The sequence below is a fragment of the Patagioenas fasciata genome, chromosome 5 (assembly GCF_037038585.1).
Source record: "Patagioenas fasciata isolate bPatFas1 chromosome 5, bPatFas1.hap1, whole genome shotgun sequence".
NCBI classification, from domain to species: Eukaryota; Metazoa; Chordata; class Aves; order Columbiformes; family Columbidae; genus Patagioenas; species Patagioenas fasciata.
The window spans coordinates 9211404-9232765 of NC_092524.1; the positions used below are offsets into that span (position 1 = coordinate 9211404).

The following is a 21362-nucleotide window of genomic DNA, read 5'->3' on the forward strand; positions in this document are numbered from 1 at the left end:
CAGATATATCTTGTTATATCTCCTTTGTTAGAAGTTATATTTCTATTTTTATTATAGTAAAATTTGCCTGTTTTTCTGAATTGAAAAGCCTTTGGAGAGTTCACTGTAGAAATACATAAAAGCAGATCTGTCTAAATGTTTTGGGGTCCCATCCAATGCTCATTGTTTTGTTTTTAGTTTTGGGGGTTCATTGTTTGGTAAGCCTGCGTAAGAAAGCACAAGTTGACAGTGACAATAGGGCTGAGGTTAAGCAAGAAAGAGAAAGCTCGGCCATGCTGGCTTCATCTAATAAGGAAAACCTATCACCTCAGCTCCTTCCTATGCAGCAGCATCACTGTTCCTGCCAGGTTCTGTTCAATGCAGAAGGTGTAACATTTTTATATCTGCTCTCATTCTCAAGTTAATGTCTTGTTCCTGCCTACCTTATTCATTCTCTACCTGTCCCTTGTTCTGTTGTCGTTATGTTATCAAGAGTGATTTGACTAGTCAAGATGATTTCTTACATTCCGCTGCTTTGAGCCGGTGATGATAAAATAGCTAAAAGCAGCACCCAAAATAGCAGTGCACAGGTATAGGTTTGCCAGAGCAATTTAACAGGAATTACTGTATCTGTCCTTGTGTGGTAGAGACCCAGCAGTGTGAGCAAAAACTGATTTTTCTTCCTTTGATGCATTTTTCTTGCTTCTTTTCCATTTTTCTTGGGAGCTGGAAAGCAGAACAGACCTTAATAGCAACAGAAGCAGCAACAGCTTCAGCCATCTCAACTTTTTATCCTTCTGAAATAGGGGGAGAGCAAGTTTTCACCTTCAGGAACATCTAAAATTGAGTCTCAGGATTCAGTTCTCATCCTAAAGCCTTTGTGTACTGAGAGAAGAAGGAATAGGAATTTCGTTAAAATGGAAGTCTTGGGATTTGGCATTTTCAGTAGTTTGGCTGTTTTACCTCCTTTTTTCTGTACCCCTCCTATGAGGAAGATCTCCAGTGGTAGTTGTTGCCATGGTACTAAGCAGGACGAGGTGTCTACTCCAATCTTAAAACTGTTTATGGTTGTATCGTGAAAAATTATCTCTTCTGACAAGTCAGACTTGTTTACACAGAATTAATACAGCACCGCTTGTCTTATTCCAAAGTGGAGAAAGGCTCTTCAGGTCATTCCCCATGTGTCAAAGCAAATGTGAGCTTCAGCAGTGCTGGAAAAGCCTTAGAATTAGCTCTGTCCTTCCACTCCCTCGTTAGCTGTTCAAATGAACAACCGCTTCACGCCCTGCCGAGCAGCTGATTGGCCTTGGAGGGAAGAAGCATCTGAAGCAGTATTAATGTTTCATTCAAAATCATGAGAGCCAGGGAGGAGGGGAGGGGAATTAGAGAATTCAAAAACCCCAAATCAGTACTGCATTTATTTCACCAGGCCCTTTTCTCTTGAGCAGCATCCCTAATTGTCTCCCACGCTGGATTTCCTCTCAGGATGGTCTTGCTGACTTTGTGAGATGTTTTTGCCAAGGGGAAATTTAACAGTGTACAGTAAGGAGTTCAGCCCTCTCTCTTCCCTTTGCTTTTCTCTCTCTTCTCTATTCCTTCTTGCCAACCCTTTTAACAGTATTCAGTATGATGTATGATGGAGGAGTAAAGAAGTTGTGCAGTCCCTCCATTCTCTGCTATTTTCCCTTCTCAAATCATCACTGCTGCATCAAGACTAGCGTGTTTACCATGTAATAATAACCTTTTATTTTCTCAGTAAGCAAAACAGATTAGAAAGCTGTAAAATTAGTGCCTTAAAATGCTATCTCAAAGATATATGAGCAATCTAGATGTGATAAACCAATCAGTAAAGGAGTGTAGTAGAATGTATGAACAGCCAGCTGCATCTGGGAAACACAACTCCTTGAATTCCAACAGTATAAAACCTCCAAAGCTGGGAAAGAGGAGCAATTCTTACTTTTTTGTAGCAGTCCCAGCACTACGAAACATGGTTGGCATTCATTCCATTGTAGTTATTGCAATCCTAACATCACTGATGTTAAAAGAAACATCACCTCAAAGTGGGTATTCACATAAGATCTTAGATTCATTGTAAATAGTAGAGCACATGCCAGCGTTATTAAATCCAGAAATGTTGCTAATAAATAAAAATAGTTTTCTTAGGACAGGAGTATAAAAAACGTTAGATATAGAAGTGTTACAATGTTTCAAGCAGTACTGTCCCCAGTGTCAGCACAGAGGTGCTATGTCCTGAAGTACTCCTGAAATAAATATTAATGTTGAGTTTAAAAACCCAAATGTTGCTTATTCTTTTACCTATTAGATAGCGTTCAGGAAAAAAAAAAGAAGGTAAAAAACCCGAGCTTTTACAGTAATTCGTGACCCAGCGACTGAAAGAAGGGAATGATGCAGACATGACTGGTTCAAGATGAAGGGAGGACTTGGGCCAGCTAAAGAGGACTATGAACAGCACAGGTCATGTCTGCCCATAAATCCCGTGAATCAAATAGTACTCGACAATATGTTCATGCAAACTTGTTTGATTCAGGGATGTTGTTTAGAGACAGCTGTGTGGTTTAGTCGACTGGAATAGATTACTAGTTGGGGACTGTGAAAACGAAGGCTCTTTTCTTAACTGTGCCAGTCGTTGGGGTGTCGTCTTGGGGAAATCTCTCACTGCTGCTTTTCCCCTGGCTTTTTAGTTGCCTTTTCAGTACTGATACGCAGTTAAAATTGCAGCTAATCCCCTGTCTGTAATCAGTGGAGAAAGCAGGGCATGTCTCAAGTGTGATCTCAGTAAAGCACTGAGCAGAAAACTGCCTAAAAACAGCCAAGAGAAAGCGTCAGGCCCAGGGAGTTGGGTGGAGTGTCGTCTTCTTGAATATGGCTCTCTGTATTTTCATAGTGAATGGGCAACAAGAGCCTGTGCTTTGTAGGAGCCTCTCAGCACTTTACTCTTATAAATAATAAACAGAATATATTTTCCTCCTGTGTACGTTAGCAAATGGAAATGTGCCTCTGTTATCAGTGAGGAAGCCATAATTGAGAGGCAGAGATTTGATGGAATACACATTCAAATGGGAATAAATAAAAGCATAAGGAGGATTTCAAAACCTCTATTTCTGTGCTGAGCTTAATCTGAATGTTTAGCTATGGAATTTATTCATGATATCTATTTGCAAGCTTGGATTTATGTTTTCAGACCTAAATCCCACCCCACACTCCAGCCTGCATCTGACTGCAGCAGTACTAACAGGGTAACTTTTATTTATCTTTTGCATATCCCAGCGTTTTGCCATTTACTGTCAGTTTTTCAGTGTAAGAGTTTCAAACGTTTACTTTAATGGCCTGGGTTGGATTGCAAATGCACATCTCCACCTGACACTATGTGAGACTGAAACAGAAAGGACTACCATAAAGATAATCCTGTTTACATTATTGTAGCAGAAAAACACAATACAAAGTATGTTTCTTGGAGGGAGAGGCCTTTTTAACATGCCCCCATTCTCCGGTTTGCCCCCTAGATATACATGCTTGGGATTAAACAGTGTATTTTTACTGACTCAATTTATTTGTTATTAAGGATATATGTTTATTTATTAATTTCAGTCGTATTCCTCAAGGTGCATGTTTTGCTTATGTTTAAGAAACTTACAAAACAAACCACCCACCCTTTATGTGAAGGTCCTCTAGAGAAATTGCTTACCAGTGAGGTAACTACTCAGCAACATGCTTAACAGCCCAGCTTTCACAAGCCTGGACATTCGGAATGTGCAGCTCTTAGAAGTGCATGGTCCTTTTCCTTTTTTCTTCCTTTTTGTCAGGTTTGATGTTTGTTTGTTTGTTTGTTTAAGTTAACATAATCTTATCCTTACTAGTGAAATATTTTGTTTTCTTGATGTTCACGTTTTAGTCATTAAAAAAAATATCCCTTTTCCTACGTGGATCTGGTTTTCTCTGATTTTGGGGCAAAACTTAATCCTCCTGTGAGTCAGATTTCAAAAGCTGCTAAACCAAAGCCACTAAATCTGACCTCATGACTCCCATAGTACTTCTTTCACTCAAAATACTTGGAGAGTAAAATTTTCAAAGGAACGTACATGAGTGAAACTACTCGTACCACACTGGAACTGAGTGGGAATTTGATATATAGTCCCTTCATGTATTTTTGAAAATCTGAGCCTTATAGTTTTTGCATAAAATAAGAAATGTCTGCTTCTGTTCAAAGTACTTATCCCAGAGTTATAATGATCCATTTAGAATGGTCTCATCTCATTTATTCCATTTTGTCTTACTTGAATAATTGTTTGCTATAACAAGAAATTAACAGATTGTTCCTTAAAAATATAAGAATGTGATCAATTTTTCCCTTGAATGCTACACACTGTCAGCAAAAGTTTGAAATTTATGGTGTGAAAGATAATCTTGGCTGAATTAGTGAGGCGAATACAGGTTGTTAAATGTCAACCCAAGCGTGGGAAATAGTATTATTTTAAAGGAAACAGGATCACAGACAGTTCCTGACAGGAGGATGTAGACAAGCACCTGACTCAAGAGAGAAGATTTAAAATAATGTTAATGTGATATAGTTTTAGGTATGTTTTTTCATAATATAGTCAAACTATCAGAAGTGTGATTTTTTTTTCTTAATATCATTTTCTTAATTTATTTTGGGGAGCCATGTGGGATCAGGGTATGTAGTGGAAATTGGTGGGTGTCTTATCTACCTAATGATGTTGGATGACAAAGAAAAAGGTACCAAGTGATCAAAACAGTTATCCTATAATCATTCAGCTGAAGTAGCTGAAAAATCAGCAAATCCCATCAGTGCGTTCAAGTTTGCAAGGAAAGTGGGTTGTATCTGTCTCTGGGGAGCTGAGAAGAAACCCACATTACTATTTTTAGTTATATTTTCTTTTTTCTGGGAAAGAATAAAAAAAAGTAGAGAGCAGAAGATGGCAAAACAGTGGCTAGAAATTTACCATCAGTTTCCTCTGTTACATATGTTTGTTTTTCCCTTAGATGTAGCAGAATTCTTGAGGTTCTGTAAAACCCAAGGAATTTCCCAGATCTGAGAGCAATCCAGCTGAGCAGTTCTTGAGGGAGGAGAGAAGACATGAAAACTGTGGCTCAGTGTTTCCACACTCTTTCCTTAAGTCTCCCACTGCTGTAGTATTACAGTTTCTGGGAACAAGGGGTTGCTGCCAACATTTTCCTCTTTACAGCCTCGTTGCAATTCTGAGAGGGAGGTAAGAAGAGCACTTGTTCTCCCCTTGGAACAGGCTGGAGGAAGAGCAGCCATGAGGCTGCAAGAAGAATGTCACAAAGTTGATGGTCCCTTCTCTACATCCCATATGTTTATGGACACCCACCTGCAGACACTAGCGTATAACGTGGAGGGTATATCAGTGGTTATGACTGAACTAGTCTTAAAAATACTATGCCATATACCATATAATTTCTTTCTCTGGTAAGGTTGTTTATCCTCTTTTTCTTATTTATTGCTTGAGTGAACCTAATACATTTGAAATTATGTTTTTGAAGAAGTAAGATACTGCGCAACTGGTCGTATTTCACTGCAGAATAACCCCTGGAGGGATTTGTAATCCCCTGGTACTAACATCATCTAATAATGAGCCAAAATGAATAATAAGCTCAGTGCTATGAACACAGCTTCATATTCAGCCTCATTCTGTTTTAGTTAGCATTGCCTAGTAATTAATTATTATTCGGAGTTTATGCTATCAGTGACACCCAGAGGCTGGCCTAAACACACTCGAGCCACTGGCAGCAGCACTGGCAGGATATATACATGAGGATATTTTGTTCTGTTATTTATGTCACAGCATAAATGTGTGCTGTAGACCAACTCTGAAAAGATTTGTTGTTAAGTCTTCCCTGTGGCTAAACACAAGACAGTAAATGCTGGACATCAGTCAAAGACACACGGTGACATATAGCTTACCAGTTACTATTAATGTTTACAGGATTTGGAATGTCCTAATTGATTTTGGCACTGGAAGTGCAAGCTGGTAAATTGCTTGTCACCTTTGTTCCATCCTAGGTCTCATTGATAATCTCATATGCAATTAACTGTACTTGCTATACTGTATTTATTCTGAAGCGCACAATACATTACTATTTTGTTTGAATCTCAAAATTGGGGCGTGAATTGCTTACAAAAATACAATCCAAAATAAAGGGATCTTTGTGGTGAGGGATGTGTTTTCAGAGTAGAACAATATGAAGATTTCAACATAGCTCATGTTCCAAACTCATAGTCCTCCTGTACTTGAAATCTCACTAACTTCAGAGCGTAACTTGTGCATAAAGACGGAACAGATAAATCTCCATTACTGACTTGTGTGGCGCAACAAGAGGAGTTTGATTTGCTGCTCGCCATTCTGGTGTAGAACCAAATATCCCCGTGTGCTGCTACCAGCAGCAAAGCTTGTGTCAGTTGCCGGTCCAAGGGACGCATCAGGTAAGCCCAGAGCACTAACCACAAGAGGACTCTGTGTCCACACTGTGAATCCCAGAGTTGAGCATCAGACTTGGTTCCACCAGGATGAAAACAACTTAAAACACCCCCCCAGTGGTGTGTCTCGCTCAAGTGAGTACTGCCAGGCTCCAAGTATAGATACAAGGCAAAGCTGCAGCAAAAACAATCCTTCCCCCTCCTTTCTCCAGTGCTAAATCACCAGACTCTGGCTAAAGATGCTGAAACAAATTGTTATGCTGCCTGTAAGACAGGGCCATTGTTTTCTATATATGGAACTGTACAGCAGTTCTTGAAAGGAATATGTTTCCTCCACATATTCTAGGTCATAATGTGGAAGATGCACTGAATTTTTCACATGGATTCATCTGCCAGTTTAGCCTGGCAATATTTTCTATTTAAACAGCCAAAGCTCCACAATTAACATGGACTGTCTAGAAACCTTAATAAAAGAAAGAGCTTTGCCAAGAAGCAGTCTAAGCAAAAAAGCAAAGACCTTCATGCAGATAAAGGACAGGAATCTGCTATATTGTCTCCTGAAATCACCCAGCGTTTGGATGTTGGAGCAGAGCTCTGTTCTTCAGGTTTAGACTGACAGCCCCTCCTCTCTTCATTTCATAGTGGATTGTTCAAGGAACAGCTAATCATAAATTTCCTTGCTGTCCTTGTTAAAGCAGAGGATACTCTTTAGTTCCTCATATTATAAAACTAGCTGTTCTACTTTTTCTGGAGAAAATAATTTCAGGAGATAAGATACAGATCTGGCTAAATTAACTTAATTAAAGAAAATGCAAATCCAGTAGAATGCGAGTGTAGATTCTACTTGCTGCAAGCACAAAATGTCTCTTAAGATTCTGGATATGACAAATAAGGACAATAATTGTACATTTAAAGTAGAAGAAATATCTTCTGTCAGAATGCAAGATGAAAACAGAGACTATTTGATTTGAATTTCTTACCTGCTCAAAGTGGAAAGACAAGCCTAAATATCACGGACTGATTTCCAGCACATTCAAACTAATTTAGAGCTTACTTTTAATCCAGTTAATTATTTTGCTATTCTCCATTTAATTAATTATCAGATTAAAGTTCTTATATAATATGTAAAATGGTGTTTTGATAATAAAAGATTATAAAAGAAATACAGCAGGGTTTGCTTTAGCAGAAAGCATAACAAGATTGAAATCTGCAGAATTTCAAGTTAAAAGAGGCTATTAACTTTGACAGCAGTTACGTGTCCATGTATGTACAAAAAGAAGATGGGATATATTACATGAGGTATGGAAGGCTACTACAGAACTTTACTGTGGGATCATACATAAACACTATTTGATTTTCTGCTTAGATCTTCCACCATTGTTACATTTATCAAAACCCGTGTTTCTTTTTTTTTTTTTTTATTACAGATGTTGATCATTATTGCTTTCTGTGGTATTTCAAGCTTCCTGGGATCTACTCTGATAAAAAACTGAATTGTTTTGTTTTAGAAGCTAAGAATTGATGCTCAGCCATCCCTTTGTGCTGCAGAGTGTGGTGACACGGCTTTTCAGTTGTCTGTTCCTCGTGTCAGTATTTACGTGTTGGCAATATGCCTGCCATCTCACAGAGAGCAGGTGCAATTGGAGAGATGACAGCTTTCTCAGAACTCAATTATTTAATTAACTCATATCTGACTCGATTATTTGAAAAAGCCATACCATCTGTTTGGTGGTCAAAATCTTGCTTGTTTGCTAAGCAGTGCTTATTAAACTCTCTGCATCCCTTCTACTCTGTTGCATGCTGTTTCACTAGAAGCAACTGGAAAGTTGCTAAACTCAAAATTAGAAGCGAGAAGATCCAGGTTCCATTTTTAACTTTTCAACTGATTTACCTAATTTCGCCTTGAGCAACTGTGCTGCATCTTGATTTCTGTTGCCTATTTGTAAAAAGACATTTAAATAACTTTGACATTTATAGAAGGAGGGAAAAAGATACTTAGTGATAAACAGTTTAATCGTTGTTTAACAGCTTTGTTCTACAAGGTTCTTGGTAATGTGGATAGAAAACGACCACAAATAATTCTTTAAATATCCATTAGGGTCTCTAAACGCATTTGTTGCACTGTTTACATTCCATTAACATTTGTCAGATCCAGGTTTACACCCAATGGTTTTAACTGTGTATGTCCAGACACTTGGAGAGAACACATGCAAAATTTTAATGCTTTCTGTTAATAACAGCTTTCATGAATAAACCTTGATATTACTCATCCTATCAACGACAACATTACTAATTAGTTAAATAAGGACAGAAAGGTATTATTTATGTTTCAGATATATAGCAGAGGTCACTAAACTGTTAAATAAAGACAAAATCTGAGAAAAGATAGCCTGCAAATTTCTCCCCAAAATTCTTTATATTACATCTTTCTCTTAAAAATCTGGATTTGCATTTCTTTTCCCATTTGTACGATATCTGAAATTACTGGAGGAAAATATTTATTTGAATGGACCTTCTTGTAATCATCCAAGAGAGTGTAAGGCATAGTGTTAGTTGATGAACAGTAATGATGAATAAGTACATCATGCATCAGAGAGGTGGTCTGAAGACTTTGACAAGAAAGGTGTCAGATGACCCCTTATCTTAATCAGTCCTGCGTAGTTACACTCTTGGGCAGACACTGAGCCTGTATCTGGCTGCTAGTAAAAATTAAGGTATCATAGGTTCACAGAGGATTTATTTTTGTAATTCCGAGGTTACTGTGATGAGTCAGCAGCTGATGACTTTTCAATAGAATAGAATTATTTTGGTTGGAAAAGACCCTTATGATCATCGAGTCCAACCATTAAACTAACACTGCCGAGTCTGCCACTAAACCACATCCCTAAGCACCATGTCTACACATCTTTCAACTGCTTCCAGAGCTGGTGACTCAGTACGTGTGTGATGGAGGAGGGACGCTTGCATTTGGCAACACTTTCTCACACAACTCATCACAACTCAGTCAAAACAGAGCACGGCCCCTACAGTAAACTGTGGCTCCATCCTTACAGAACCAAGTTCCCCTCAATATCTATTTTACTCATCAGAACATCAGGTTTTTAAAACACAAAATCCCTAGAGGCAACATCATTTATTAAGCTTATGTCAGTGGTTGCTTCCTATTAATTTAATATATGCTTAAGAATTTCTCTTTCCACCCACACTGACGTATCTTAAACTTGGGATGTACATGTGAGTGTATCGGAGAGGAGGGATGGAGTGAAGGAGAAGAGAAAGCAAAGGAGAAACCTTTGAACACACAAAACAAAGTAAATAGGTGTGGAGCCATCTGCCCAAATCTGCAGTGCTTGTGAAATAGAGTGTGTGATCTGCTCCTGTCCATTATAGTTGAGATCAAAAGCTTTGGGACACTTTTAAAATATTAACTGTTAATTTTTTAATTGCTGAACACTTTTAGATGTGTTACAGTAACACGCTTGTTCACAGTGGTTGATACTGGTGAATAGGGTTCAACAGGGTCATTGCTATAAATGACTTCTTGTATGAAATGTAAGAGCTTCTGATCCTTCCACTGACCATAGAGTCTCTGGTGCTCACAAGGGATGTTTCCTTATCTACGCAAAAAGGCTCTCAGTGTTTCTTAAACATCTAAAATAAAAACAGTTTCTGCTTTTCTTAGGTGCAAAATGCACCCATGGGGCCCCTTGCAGATTTTAAAACCTCCAGAGAGATGCAAAGCTAATGTATTTAGTTAAGTTACTATTAGCCTTCAAACCCTGAAATGCTGAAGCATTGGTATCCTGACCTTTATGTCAAGATGAACGAAAAACAAATTAACTTCTGACTCAGCAGGCCTTTCTGAAGGATTGCGTTTGTTAGAAAATGGCCCTGTTTTTACATATAGGTGTAAGGGCAAAAATAAGCTGTTTTCCATAAAAGCTGAAGCATCTTAGTCTTGATTGTTGCCAGAATTTCTATTATTGATACTGTTCTGTGGTGTTTATATTTTACTATAATCTGATTGTTTCTATAGTACACAACTATGGGTGCTGTTGACAGGAAGGTACCAGAGGAATTGGCACATTAGAATTTAACAGCACATAGTGTCATATCAAGCTTTCATTTTTGTCCCTCATCCCCCACCCATCTCCTTCCAAAGGTTTATTTTCCCTAAGTATCCAACAGGTTCTCAGAAACTCCTGACCTTTCACAGTAACAGATTTGTTGAGTGTGCCCCTTCAACCACATGGCAGGGCCAAGCTTCTCCAGGTGTAACTGCCCAGTTTTCCTCAGGGAATTTAATGACGCGCTAATATATGAATCTTCAGCAGTCACTGACAACAGTTCACACCACATCTGCAACTCAGACCGACATCTAGATCTCGGAGAGTAGCAATCCCACACTTACTCCACTGATCAGATAGTAAATGAATGCTAAAATGCACTGTTCTGACTTATTATTTTCTTGAATTATTTAAATCTATCATAGCTTAATAAAATGCTTATATCAGCAGCTGTAGAGACTAAAGCCCTGAATTTATCCCTACAATCAATTAGCTTGCTATTCAGCCACATTTTTGGATGTTTCCTGCATGATAGGGAGTAAGAATACTGACAAGTGTCAGAACGTTGGGCATGAAGATCATTACCATCCTTCTCAATAACAAAACTTCAATGCATTAATTTCTGTAACCAGTGCATGGTTTGGAAACACTCGCTGGAATAACAGGATTAGACTCTACTGCTTTCTTCTTGGGAACAAATATTGATCAGGGTGGGGCCATTAATCTGGGATGGGTGGGTGTCTGTCACTACTCCCCAGTGTTTAATATTAGCTTTGTTGGTCATAATTACAGCTTTTCTCTCCATAAAACTAGATAAATGCAAGAAGAAAAAAACCCTCAAGCTTTCCAGTTTCAATTTAACATTCACAACTAAGTACAGCATGAAATCGTGTAGTTCATAAGAAAACTTCAAAGAGATGTTGCTACTAGTTCTTTTTACTGATTCCTTTTAATATTAAGGAATGTCTTGCACAACTGTACAGTTATGCCCAGATAAGCAGAAATCCAGATATGTTCAATTCTAACCCAATATGTTATTTTTTATATGCTGTGCAAAAATAAGCAAGTTGAAGTTCTCTTAGGTATTTGGATTTGGCAAAATAAGGAAGGCTTCCAAAAGCACCTCAGCTTTAAAATTATTGCTTCCTAGAAACAAAAAAGCAGAAGAGCATTCTGAATTATAATATTTATCGAATCTGTTTCTCACTTCTATTCTTTAGCTGTTACATTTTAAAGCTGTTTCACTTTAGATTTCTCTTTATTTTCTGCTGCTAGTTTTGTTGTTTTCATATCTGTTCTACAATTTTCTCTTAGATAGTATTGTTGACAGCCAGGATTTACAGAATTACTCACTAGTAACAGTCTGTAGAAGCCTTAAACTTGCTTCTTTTGCTACCTGGATATGAAGAGAGTGTGCACGGGAAAGACGTATATTTCGTATATTTTTTCTAACAGTAAATTCATAGTAAGCTTGATCTGACTGTAAATTACTAATTCATTATCTTTCCTAGTAGTAAATATCTCTGTCAGTTAGACTTCTGTCACACCGTAATACATATGGACCAGGCCAAAAAGCTTCATTTTATAAAATGAGAACCCCAAATTCACAAAGAACAACGGGCACATAATACATTCACCATGGTTCATTTTCGATAATACTTCTTTTTAAAAGGTCAATGTGAGCATTACAGCACATCTGGCTCTTCATCTGAGAAGGATAAATGCTTTCAAACCTTCCTCTATTTCCCTTTATGCAAACAGCTCCCTCCTAAAAGAAAAATCAGACTATTGAATCAGTTTAAGAGGCTAGTGGTTTGTGATAGTTTAGTTTTCGGGAAGAATGATGTGTAACAAATCCAGGACAATCAGTTAACATGAAGAAGTCATAGCCAGAGCAGTCTGAGAATATTGTAAACTATCTTTTTAGTCAAGATATCATGTAGGGATGAGAGTGCAGTCATTTGGGAAAACAAACAAAGAACAAAAACAAACAGCCAAACTGAAAAACAGATACAAACATCTCATTAGGTTCACAAAGGTCAAGATAAGTGATAAATTTTCTCTTTATCCATATAAATTTATGAAGGCAACTTTCCTGAAGTCCCTTCTGAGGTTTCAACACTTGTTGCAACCTTTTTATGATCTGCCAATGTACAAAAAGCAAATGAATTTTGGCACTTCCTTCAATGTAAAGCAAGGATGGTAAATATTGAACCACTGAGATGTGCCAAACTCCTGTAATACAGGCTCAGAGTAGTTGATTCTGAAAAGGAAGCTAATGAAATAATTGACCTCATTTCCATTCCAAGCAATTTGACTTTAAAGAGAAGCTTGCACTTTTATTCTACATAAATTGCCCAGAAGAGTAATACTGTCTTCTTATTTCTTACATATTTATTTCCTGGGGAAAAAAAATAGAGAGAGAGAGAAGTAAGTAAGGTTCAAAAATAGAAAGGCTAATGGTTTCCACTGGGCGTAAGAATATTAAAGGGACAAGTAGTCAATGGGTGAATGAAATTCAGTCCTTCCAATAGAAAAGAAAATGGAAATTTGAGAGAAAAAGATGTTAAACAGATTTGTCCTAGAACTTTTAATATATGAGCGACACAACTGTTAATCATTATGGCTAGTTCGGCAAAAATATTTCTTCATCATATAACATCGTATTCATCATATTATAGATGTGCGTGTATGTCTATGTAGTCACATATTCATATCTTTAGATATGAATGCGAAACTTAAACTTTACTAAAGGTCAGACAGACCTTTAAACCCTTTAGTGGTCTGTTTACATCTCCCATCATCCTTTGAGTTCATTTAATTCCACGAATTTTCCCACCAAAAGAATGTCATTTAGTGAAACATTTAAGTACATTTTTTCTTATTTTTCCCCTGGAAAGATTGTGCCCCAAAGGGGATCAAAATTAAAAGGAATTTGTTAAAAATTTGCAGAAAATGCTGCTACTTCTTTATAATTTTTTATAACATACCTCCGTAACTACTGTTTTGGGCACTGTAGTACAATATTACTGTACGGTTTTATACAAGTGGGAAACTAAATGCTTCTGCGTCATTTCTTTTAGTGCTCTCAAATGCTTCTTTAGTATTTATTGCAACTTACTGGGCTTTCAAGGACTATAATGGAATTTCAAGCTTACTGCCTTGGTTCAAATAAGCTGTTTGCTCTTCTTCTGTAACCTGGGGACTTCCTGCTAGTGGCTATATATTGCAGAAATAAATGGCAATTTCTCTTCATTGTTATTCATGGGGCAATAACGTTTAAGATTAATGTTTGCTCTGATGACTTATTCATAAAAATGTTCACAAATTTCAAAAGTTTCATACTTTTTAACACATAATTTGTCCAAAAATTTCTGCTAGAAAGCATACGTGTTCATTATTCATTCTTCATCATTCATTTTTCTATGAAACCTTTCATTCTGCCAGTGAAGGAATATACACAGTATATGCCAAAAGTGACTGGTCACTTTCTACACTAGATGAGAAGTTAAATTCTTCAATAACCCTGTGAACTACTGTTTTCCATCCCCTAGGAAAACACCGGCTATACATTTTCAAGTTATTAATTAGCAACTCAGTTCACTTTGTAAATGATCCTACAAGTTTTAAGTGTATCATATTGTTTATTCCAATCAAATAATTAATCTGATGCTATTTAACTTATCCCAAGAAGCAGCAGAGAAAAGTGGGTGGGTGGAAATAAGCAGTACAGCTCTCGACCACAGTCACAGAACTGTAACTCTATACAAAGCACAGCTACTCAGTTTTTGCACTATGAAGGACCTACCAGGCCTGATGGTCATGTGAATTCACAGTATAAATGTATTCCTCAAAAATGTCTTTCCCACTCAGCATATCACCAGCTTCCTCTTTCAACTAACAAGCTACAACCATGTCTCAAATGCCAAATGGTCTTTAGAAAATTTCGTATTCATTCCCTCCAGCTACATTTTGGGTCGTGCAAATGTAGCACCCTGATTCTGCCTAACAGGATGCAATAGGGCTGCTTAAACCATCTCCATGTCATGCTACACATAGTGTACTTGACAATCTGGCATGGTATCTCTACAACTGGTGTTCTATCTTCTGTTATTATTTATGTTGTTTTTTTTTTTTTTTTCCCCCAGATTATACTATATCTTTTTTGTTGGATATTACAAGACCCGATATATACAATAATTTTGCGTATTTTATCAGTTGTGCAAAGCGCATATTCAAAGAGAATATGGTAAGAACCAAAAAGAACCAAGTCTGAGACATGGAAACCTGGATAAAACTCGGTACAGTTGTGGACATGGAGTCATATAAAATTTTATTTTTGACTAGGCCTTGTTTATATCCATGTTTCTTGTGAAACAGAAGCTTTAGTTTTCACAAGTGGAACACCTTAATTGTATGTCAGTAGATACTACTGCAAGATGTCAGAAGGAAAAACGCAAGCCCTCAAACATATGAGTCATCTCAACAGTCCCTTTAGGAATCATTGCTCATTCAGCCAGCTGTCTGATTACTAAAGAAATTTTTTGTCACTTACAAACTCTAGCAGAGTATTGTATGTCAGCTAAGCTGTCAAGGAAATTTGCATTAATGCAGATTAAATATTTTAAGAGGAAAGAGATGTTCAGACAAAAAGAAATTCTTTTAAGAACAAGTTTAACTTACTGGATTACAGTTACGCTTTATCATAGAGACTGATCAGTTTTTCTTCAGCAAGTATACATTTGAGTGTTGTGCTCACATACAATTTGTATTGTAATTAATACACTATCTCAAAAGCAAGTTCGCTTACCTGAGTTATAAACAAAATATTCTGCTTACATAAGCTTTCTTGTTAGTAAGAAAAACTAAAATCTTTCTGCTGCTACAAAATAAAAGAATAATACATTATGTTTGGAGTGCATTTTTTCCTGTTTATGAATATCCATGAACAATTTGCTTTAAGGTTTTTTTGCTTAAAGCTCTAATATTGTGATCTCACCAATAAACTATTTTGTCAGTCTTGTGCCAGTTTTGAATTATATTACAGTAATCACTGCTGGAAGAATACTCTGAACAACCAAGTCTCTATTGCTCATGCACTTTTTTGGTGTATTTTCTATGGCCATTTAGTTATTCTGATTTCATGTTGAATTTTTGCTATAGAAATGATGTACACTTAAACCAACTGATAATTACCTTGGTGATGTCCTAGGATTACATTTCATTTGTCTAGTTCATTTATGAGACTTCATTGATTTTAAGCAATAACTGGAAAAAACATTACAAAAATTTATAACCCAAGTAAAGCGGATGAAGAGAAAGCACAAACTGGTAAACTAGAATTTGTAGCACCATTTAGGAATAAAAATATATGCAAGTCACTCAGAGGATTAGAACAGTGTCTTGACCAACACAAGAGCTTTACATAACCTGTAAGATGGAGAACACATAACTTATAGGAAAAAAGTCACTAAAAGCTAATATTAGCCTCAAATACCAGTAAAGGCCGGTTACAAATACATTTGTAGATCATGGAAGATGTTTTACTATATGAAACCCTGCCCCTGATCTTACATAGGCCTCTTTTGTTGGTCCACATTCATAAATGTCAGAGTCACACAGATAGAAGTTGGAGCATATATGTGTAATAATATTACTATAATCTGAGATTCACTCTCTTGGTTTCCAGCTGCCTTGCTTTAAAGAATTTCCCAGGAGGTTTCTAAACACAGTATTAAAGATAATTAACTCTGTTCAGGGATATTTCAGAGAAGAATATATTCACTGAGAATTATTCCTTTGTCTCGTAAGTCGTCGCAAAGAGACACCTTTCATCCTGAAACAGTGCCAGCTATGTTAATTAAGAAAAACCTGTGAAGCACGAATGAAACTACACTGCAATATAAGGTGAAAACTGCTTCACAAAGTGCTCCAGATACTTCACCCAAACAACACTCCTCCTCTGGAAAAGTTAGGGTCTTAGAATTCTAGGTTTTTTTAAAAAGTTGTTCTTAGAGTATGATTAGTGAGCTGAATGATGGCTAACCCTCTGCACATGTATTTGCATGGAAGAAAGACAATTTTGATTTTCAAAACAACAGCTAGGATTTAAGCAATAGGCACCACTATTTCCATTGTTTTTCAAGTAGTTAGATGTATAACCACTTCATATTCCTTAAAATCTTCCACTAAGCAACAAGTACTTAATGAAAGGAGGAACATTTCTCCCTCTGCAAATAACAGCTTGAAATTTCCATTGAATTTGGTCTGAATAATATTCACTAAGATTGACTTTTATGTCCCAATATATCCTAACGTTTAGTAACATGATTATTCAGAACAAGTTAATTTTACCATTTTCTATTTGACTGCAATGTTAAATTGAATGCTTTTTGAAATTTGTTGGGATTTAAATCAGAAAAGATTACATGTATTACACTAAAAATATCTTTATTGCAAGATCTTAAATTACTAAGATTTATTTCACTTCTTGCTAGCCAAAAATCACTTAATAGATCAATGTGTATATTACAATAGTGCTGGAATATCTGGAATATCTGAATACTCATTTTAATAAAAAGAGAAACATAAATAAGCATAGAGAAGAAAGCTTGTTTTATTTCGATAAGAACTTGTTGAAAGAACTCTTCCAGTTAGGAAGAGCTAGCTAGAGCTGAGCCTGATTACTGCTGTAAGGGGAACAAAAAATGCTTCTATAAACACATGAGCAACAAAAGGAGGGCTAAGGAGAATCTCCACCCCCTGATGGATGCGGGGTGAAACATCCAGTTGGTGGCTGAGCACCAGTGGTGTTCCCCAGGACTCAGTATTGAGGCCAGGTCTGTTTAATATCCTTATCAATGATCTGGATGAGTGGATTAATTGCACCCTCAGTAAGTTTGCAGATGACACCAAGTTGGGTGGGAGTGCTGGCCTGCTGGAGGGCAGGAAGGTTCTACAGAGGGATCTGGACTGGCTGGACTGATCAGCTGAGGCCAATTTTATGAGTTTCAACAAGGCCAAGTGCTGGGTCCTGCCCTTGGGTCACAACGACCCCAGGCAGCACTACAGGTTGAGGGAAGAGTGGCTGGAAAGCTGCCTGGTGGAAAAAGATCTGGCGATGTTGACTGACAGCAGCTGAACATGAGCCAGCGGTGTGCCCAGGTGGCCAGAAAGGCCAACAGCATCCAGGCTTGTATCAGGAATAGTGTGGCCAGCACGACCAGAGCAATGATCGTCCCCCTATACTCAGCACTTGTGAGGCCGCAGCTCGAATCCTGTGTTCAGTTTGGGGCCCCTCACTACAGGAAAGACACTGAGGTGCTGGAGAGAGTTCAGAGAAGGGAACAGAGTTGGTGAAGGGTCTGGAGCACAAGTCTGATGAGGAGCGGCTGAGGGAACTGGGGCTGTTCAGCCTGGAGAAAAGGAGGCTGAGCGGAGACCTTATTGCTGTCTGCAACTACCTGAAAGGAGGTTGGAGCATGGAGGGTGTTGGTCTCTTCTCCCAAGTAACAAGTGATAGGATGAGAAGAAATGCCCTCAAATTGCACAAGGGGAGATTTAGATTGGATATTAGGAAAAAATTATTCATGAAAAGGGTTGTCAGGCATAGGAACAGTCTGCCCAGAGAAGTGGTGGAGTCACCATCCCTGGAGGGGTTTAAAAGACATGTAGATGAGGTTCTTAGGGACGTGGTTTAGTGCCAGAGTTAGATTATGGTTGGACTGGATGATCCTGATGGTATCTTCCAACTCAAATGATTCTATGATTCTATGATTTCTGGTAAAACTCTTTCAGCTTGAAGTTAAACCAGATTACAGCCAGTTTGTTGGGAAAGTAGTTCATTTAATAGAATACTGATCACATCCAGGCAACCAACAACTTGATTACCTGAATGATTATATTATTGATCAGCAGTTCCTTTGATCAAATGTCCAGTTGATCAGAAATTGCAGGTGGTTGCTTTTTCTTCATAAGTTTGCTCTTATTTGCATCTTTTGGAGTTGGATCCAAATAGTTTAGCTTGTGCCTTTTGACTCTGTAACTCCAATTTGAACACATGCACGTATCCGCTTTAGCTACTGATATCTTCCATTGTTGGCTAATTTAGCTGTTTGATTTTGTGTAATATTTAGGAATCCAAATGGTAATTTAATAAATACAGGAAGGAAAAAAATGTTACTTTTTCACATTTGAACGGACAAAACCACCACTATTATTTCTTTATTTCACATGTCTTAATATTTGGTAATTTTTCTCATCAGAGTTTTAGAGGGTAAGGCACAACCATTTGCACCAGAAAAAAAAACCAAGTGACTCTCCTGTGATTTTGTACTGTCAGAATTTTGAATGGAATCTTTAAAAGTATGTGTTTTTAATAAAAATTTTGGACTTATTTTCTGCAGAACACATTACCCATTATCAACACTGTCCAGGTATTATTATAATTATAATAATACTGTCCAGGTATTCTGACATGCTGGAATTTGGGAGCTCAGGTCACCCTACAGCCATGATCAAGAAGCTGTAGTTATGACATTTTGACTTGGATTCATATCAGCATCTCAGGACACTCGGTTGGCACAATGGTTGTACCAGGAAAGAGGCAAGTACCTGTGGCACAGGGACCTTTCTTGTGTTGAGATTCTCCTTTGCAAAGCATCAAGAGCTTATCAATGCAGAGTAGGCACAAAGGGTACATATATGTTAGCCACTAATGGAAATGGTCAAATGCTAAAAATGAGCACAGATGATCATCAAAAACGTGACTAAATGCACACAATGAATTTACATGTTGCAACACTACTGGAAAAAGCTGTTCCTTCTAAAACAGTCAGCACCATTCCACACTTCCCAATGTCCATACCCACCTGTAAACTGCTCAGCCTTGCCTATAGTGCCTGTCTGCACTTGGATTTACATTTGCAGTTTAGACTTACATCAGGAAAACACATTGCACTAATTCCAGTGAAAGCAGAGTGAATTGAGAAGCAGCTGGATTTTTGAAGAACACTCTCTGTGCTGCAGTTCTGTTTTTTGTAAGGACAAACAAGTAAAGACTTATCTTGCTCTCATTCCAACGCAGAGGAAATCACTGGCATCAGATGAGTACTGCTGCCACATGGGGATACAGATAAACAGGCTTAGAAAAACTGAGACATCTGGAAAGATGGAGTAAAAATTATACAGAAAATGCAGTAGGTAACAGTGCAAATGGCTAATGTAAAAACAGCTCCAGGATGTAGCCAAAAATCTCTTCCCTTAGGACTGCACTCAGCCCAGCTACTCTCACTGATCTGCCCAGTTGCCGAAAACTGCCAGCCAGGTGTGCAGTACCTGAAAATTCCTGGCAATTCATTGAAATGTGCAGGGTACTGCTCTTTAGCCCCATTGTTTTTCACAGAAGTAAGACAGATACATGACTGTCCCTTTTCCATCCACAGAAACAAAAAATTCACACAAAAATGGTTCCTAAGGAGTCAGAAGGAAGTAAAACCGCGAAGATGAAAAATAATCCCTTCTTATTCTGTGACTTGGCAAGTTACCCAACCTGTTTATTACCAGGCTTCTTTGAAAGTAAGCTGTGAGATAAGGGTTCTCAGTGTTATTAAATGCAAAGGTGTATATGTAAAGCCCTTCAAACTCTCCAAATGAAAAGTAGTTCATCTTGCTCTCATGTGTTTTTTCTAATGACGTCAGTTCTCTAGATGACTGCATCCTCTGCTAAAGTCATCCTCAAGGTAGGGGACTGTTGGTCAACCTTTCAAATTGTTCCTCATCTTCACACATCCCTGGCTTTGAGCAGTCTCCAGTTCTCACCTTGTAATCTTCTGTCTGGTTCTGACAACTTCCAATTTCTCATGTCTTTCAATGCTGGATCATTTACTTGAATCAGTTCTTTGAAAAAGTGACCTTGTTGCAGACCTCTGATGTATTTCTCCCTCTCCTCCAGGGAATCCAAGACAAATTACTTTATTCTGAAGGTATTCTTTCACTACTGCATCCCAGTTCCTCTGCTTTTTAATCAAACGGAGAGGTTGTGCTTTGCCTCCACTGCCAGACTTGTTTACCAGCAAATATTCCAAAAATATTAAGAACCACCATTCTACTTTCTCCTGCATTGCCTTTTATGCACAGGAGGCATTTCTTTAATTAATTTCAGCTCTGAAATTCTTTGCTATAATTCCAGACAGCTGCTGCGCTGTCCCTACTGTTAATGAGCTTTGTCTTCATGTGACTAGGGGAAGGACAAAAAGGGCCATGCTGGCGAAAATTGTTCAAAATTGGTTTTCAGCATACAAAATAACCTGGACAGTTCCTCCATGAAACTGATTGTAGTGTCACTCCCCCCTCTGAAGAAATTTAATCTGTCTGGCTAGTGAGAATGAGACTCACAGCAGGGGCAGAAGGTATTGACTTTTCCACTTTTTTGAAAAATATTCTTTTCTTTCTTTTTTTCAAATTGACTGAGGCTGTTTCATCTAAATTGTCATTCTTAAATAATTGTCCTAGTAGGAGCGGTACATTTCAACCTCATAGCATCCTTTGAAAATTGAGGCGAGCTGGTGGCTAGAGAGATGCCGCCTGACATGCTGAACCAACACGCGATGTGAAAAATCGCTTTGATCAGGTTGTGTTTATAATTTGAGGCAGTAAAATAGAGTTCTTACTAATTGTGTTTAAGGCATGATGTATTGTGTAATCCACTGAGAAACTCATTTCAGAAACACTGTAACCATAAAACCAGCTGTTCCACTGAGTCACTTTCCCAATGTGCAACTTAAAACAACGCAAAACAGAGAAAAAGCCTCTCCCAGCTGTAACTTGTGTTGATATGA

The 21362-nt window shown here is 37.8% G+C and overlaps 1 protein-coding gene and 1 long non-coding RNA gene across 7 annotated transcripts in view; one reads left to right on the forward strand and one right to left on the reverse strand.

Annotated features, from left to right (window-relative positions):
* Window positions 1–21362, reverse strand: part of LOC139827991 (uncharacterized) — a 153120-nt gene that overhangs the window by 52028 nt on the left and 79730 nt on the right. The gene's annotated exons all lie outside the window — the stretch shown is intronic.
* SYT9 (synaptotagmin 9) overlaps window positions 1–21362 on the forward strand; it is a 69581-nt gene that overhangs the window by 10639 nt on the left and 37580 nt on the right. The gene's annotated exons all lie outside the window — the stretch shown is intronic.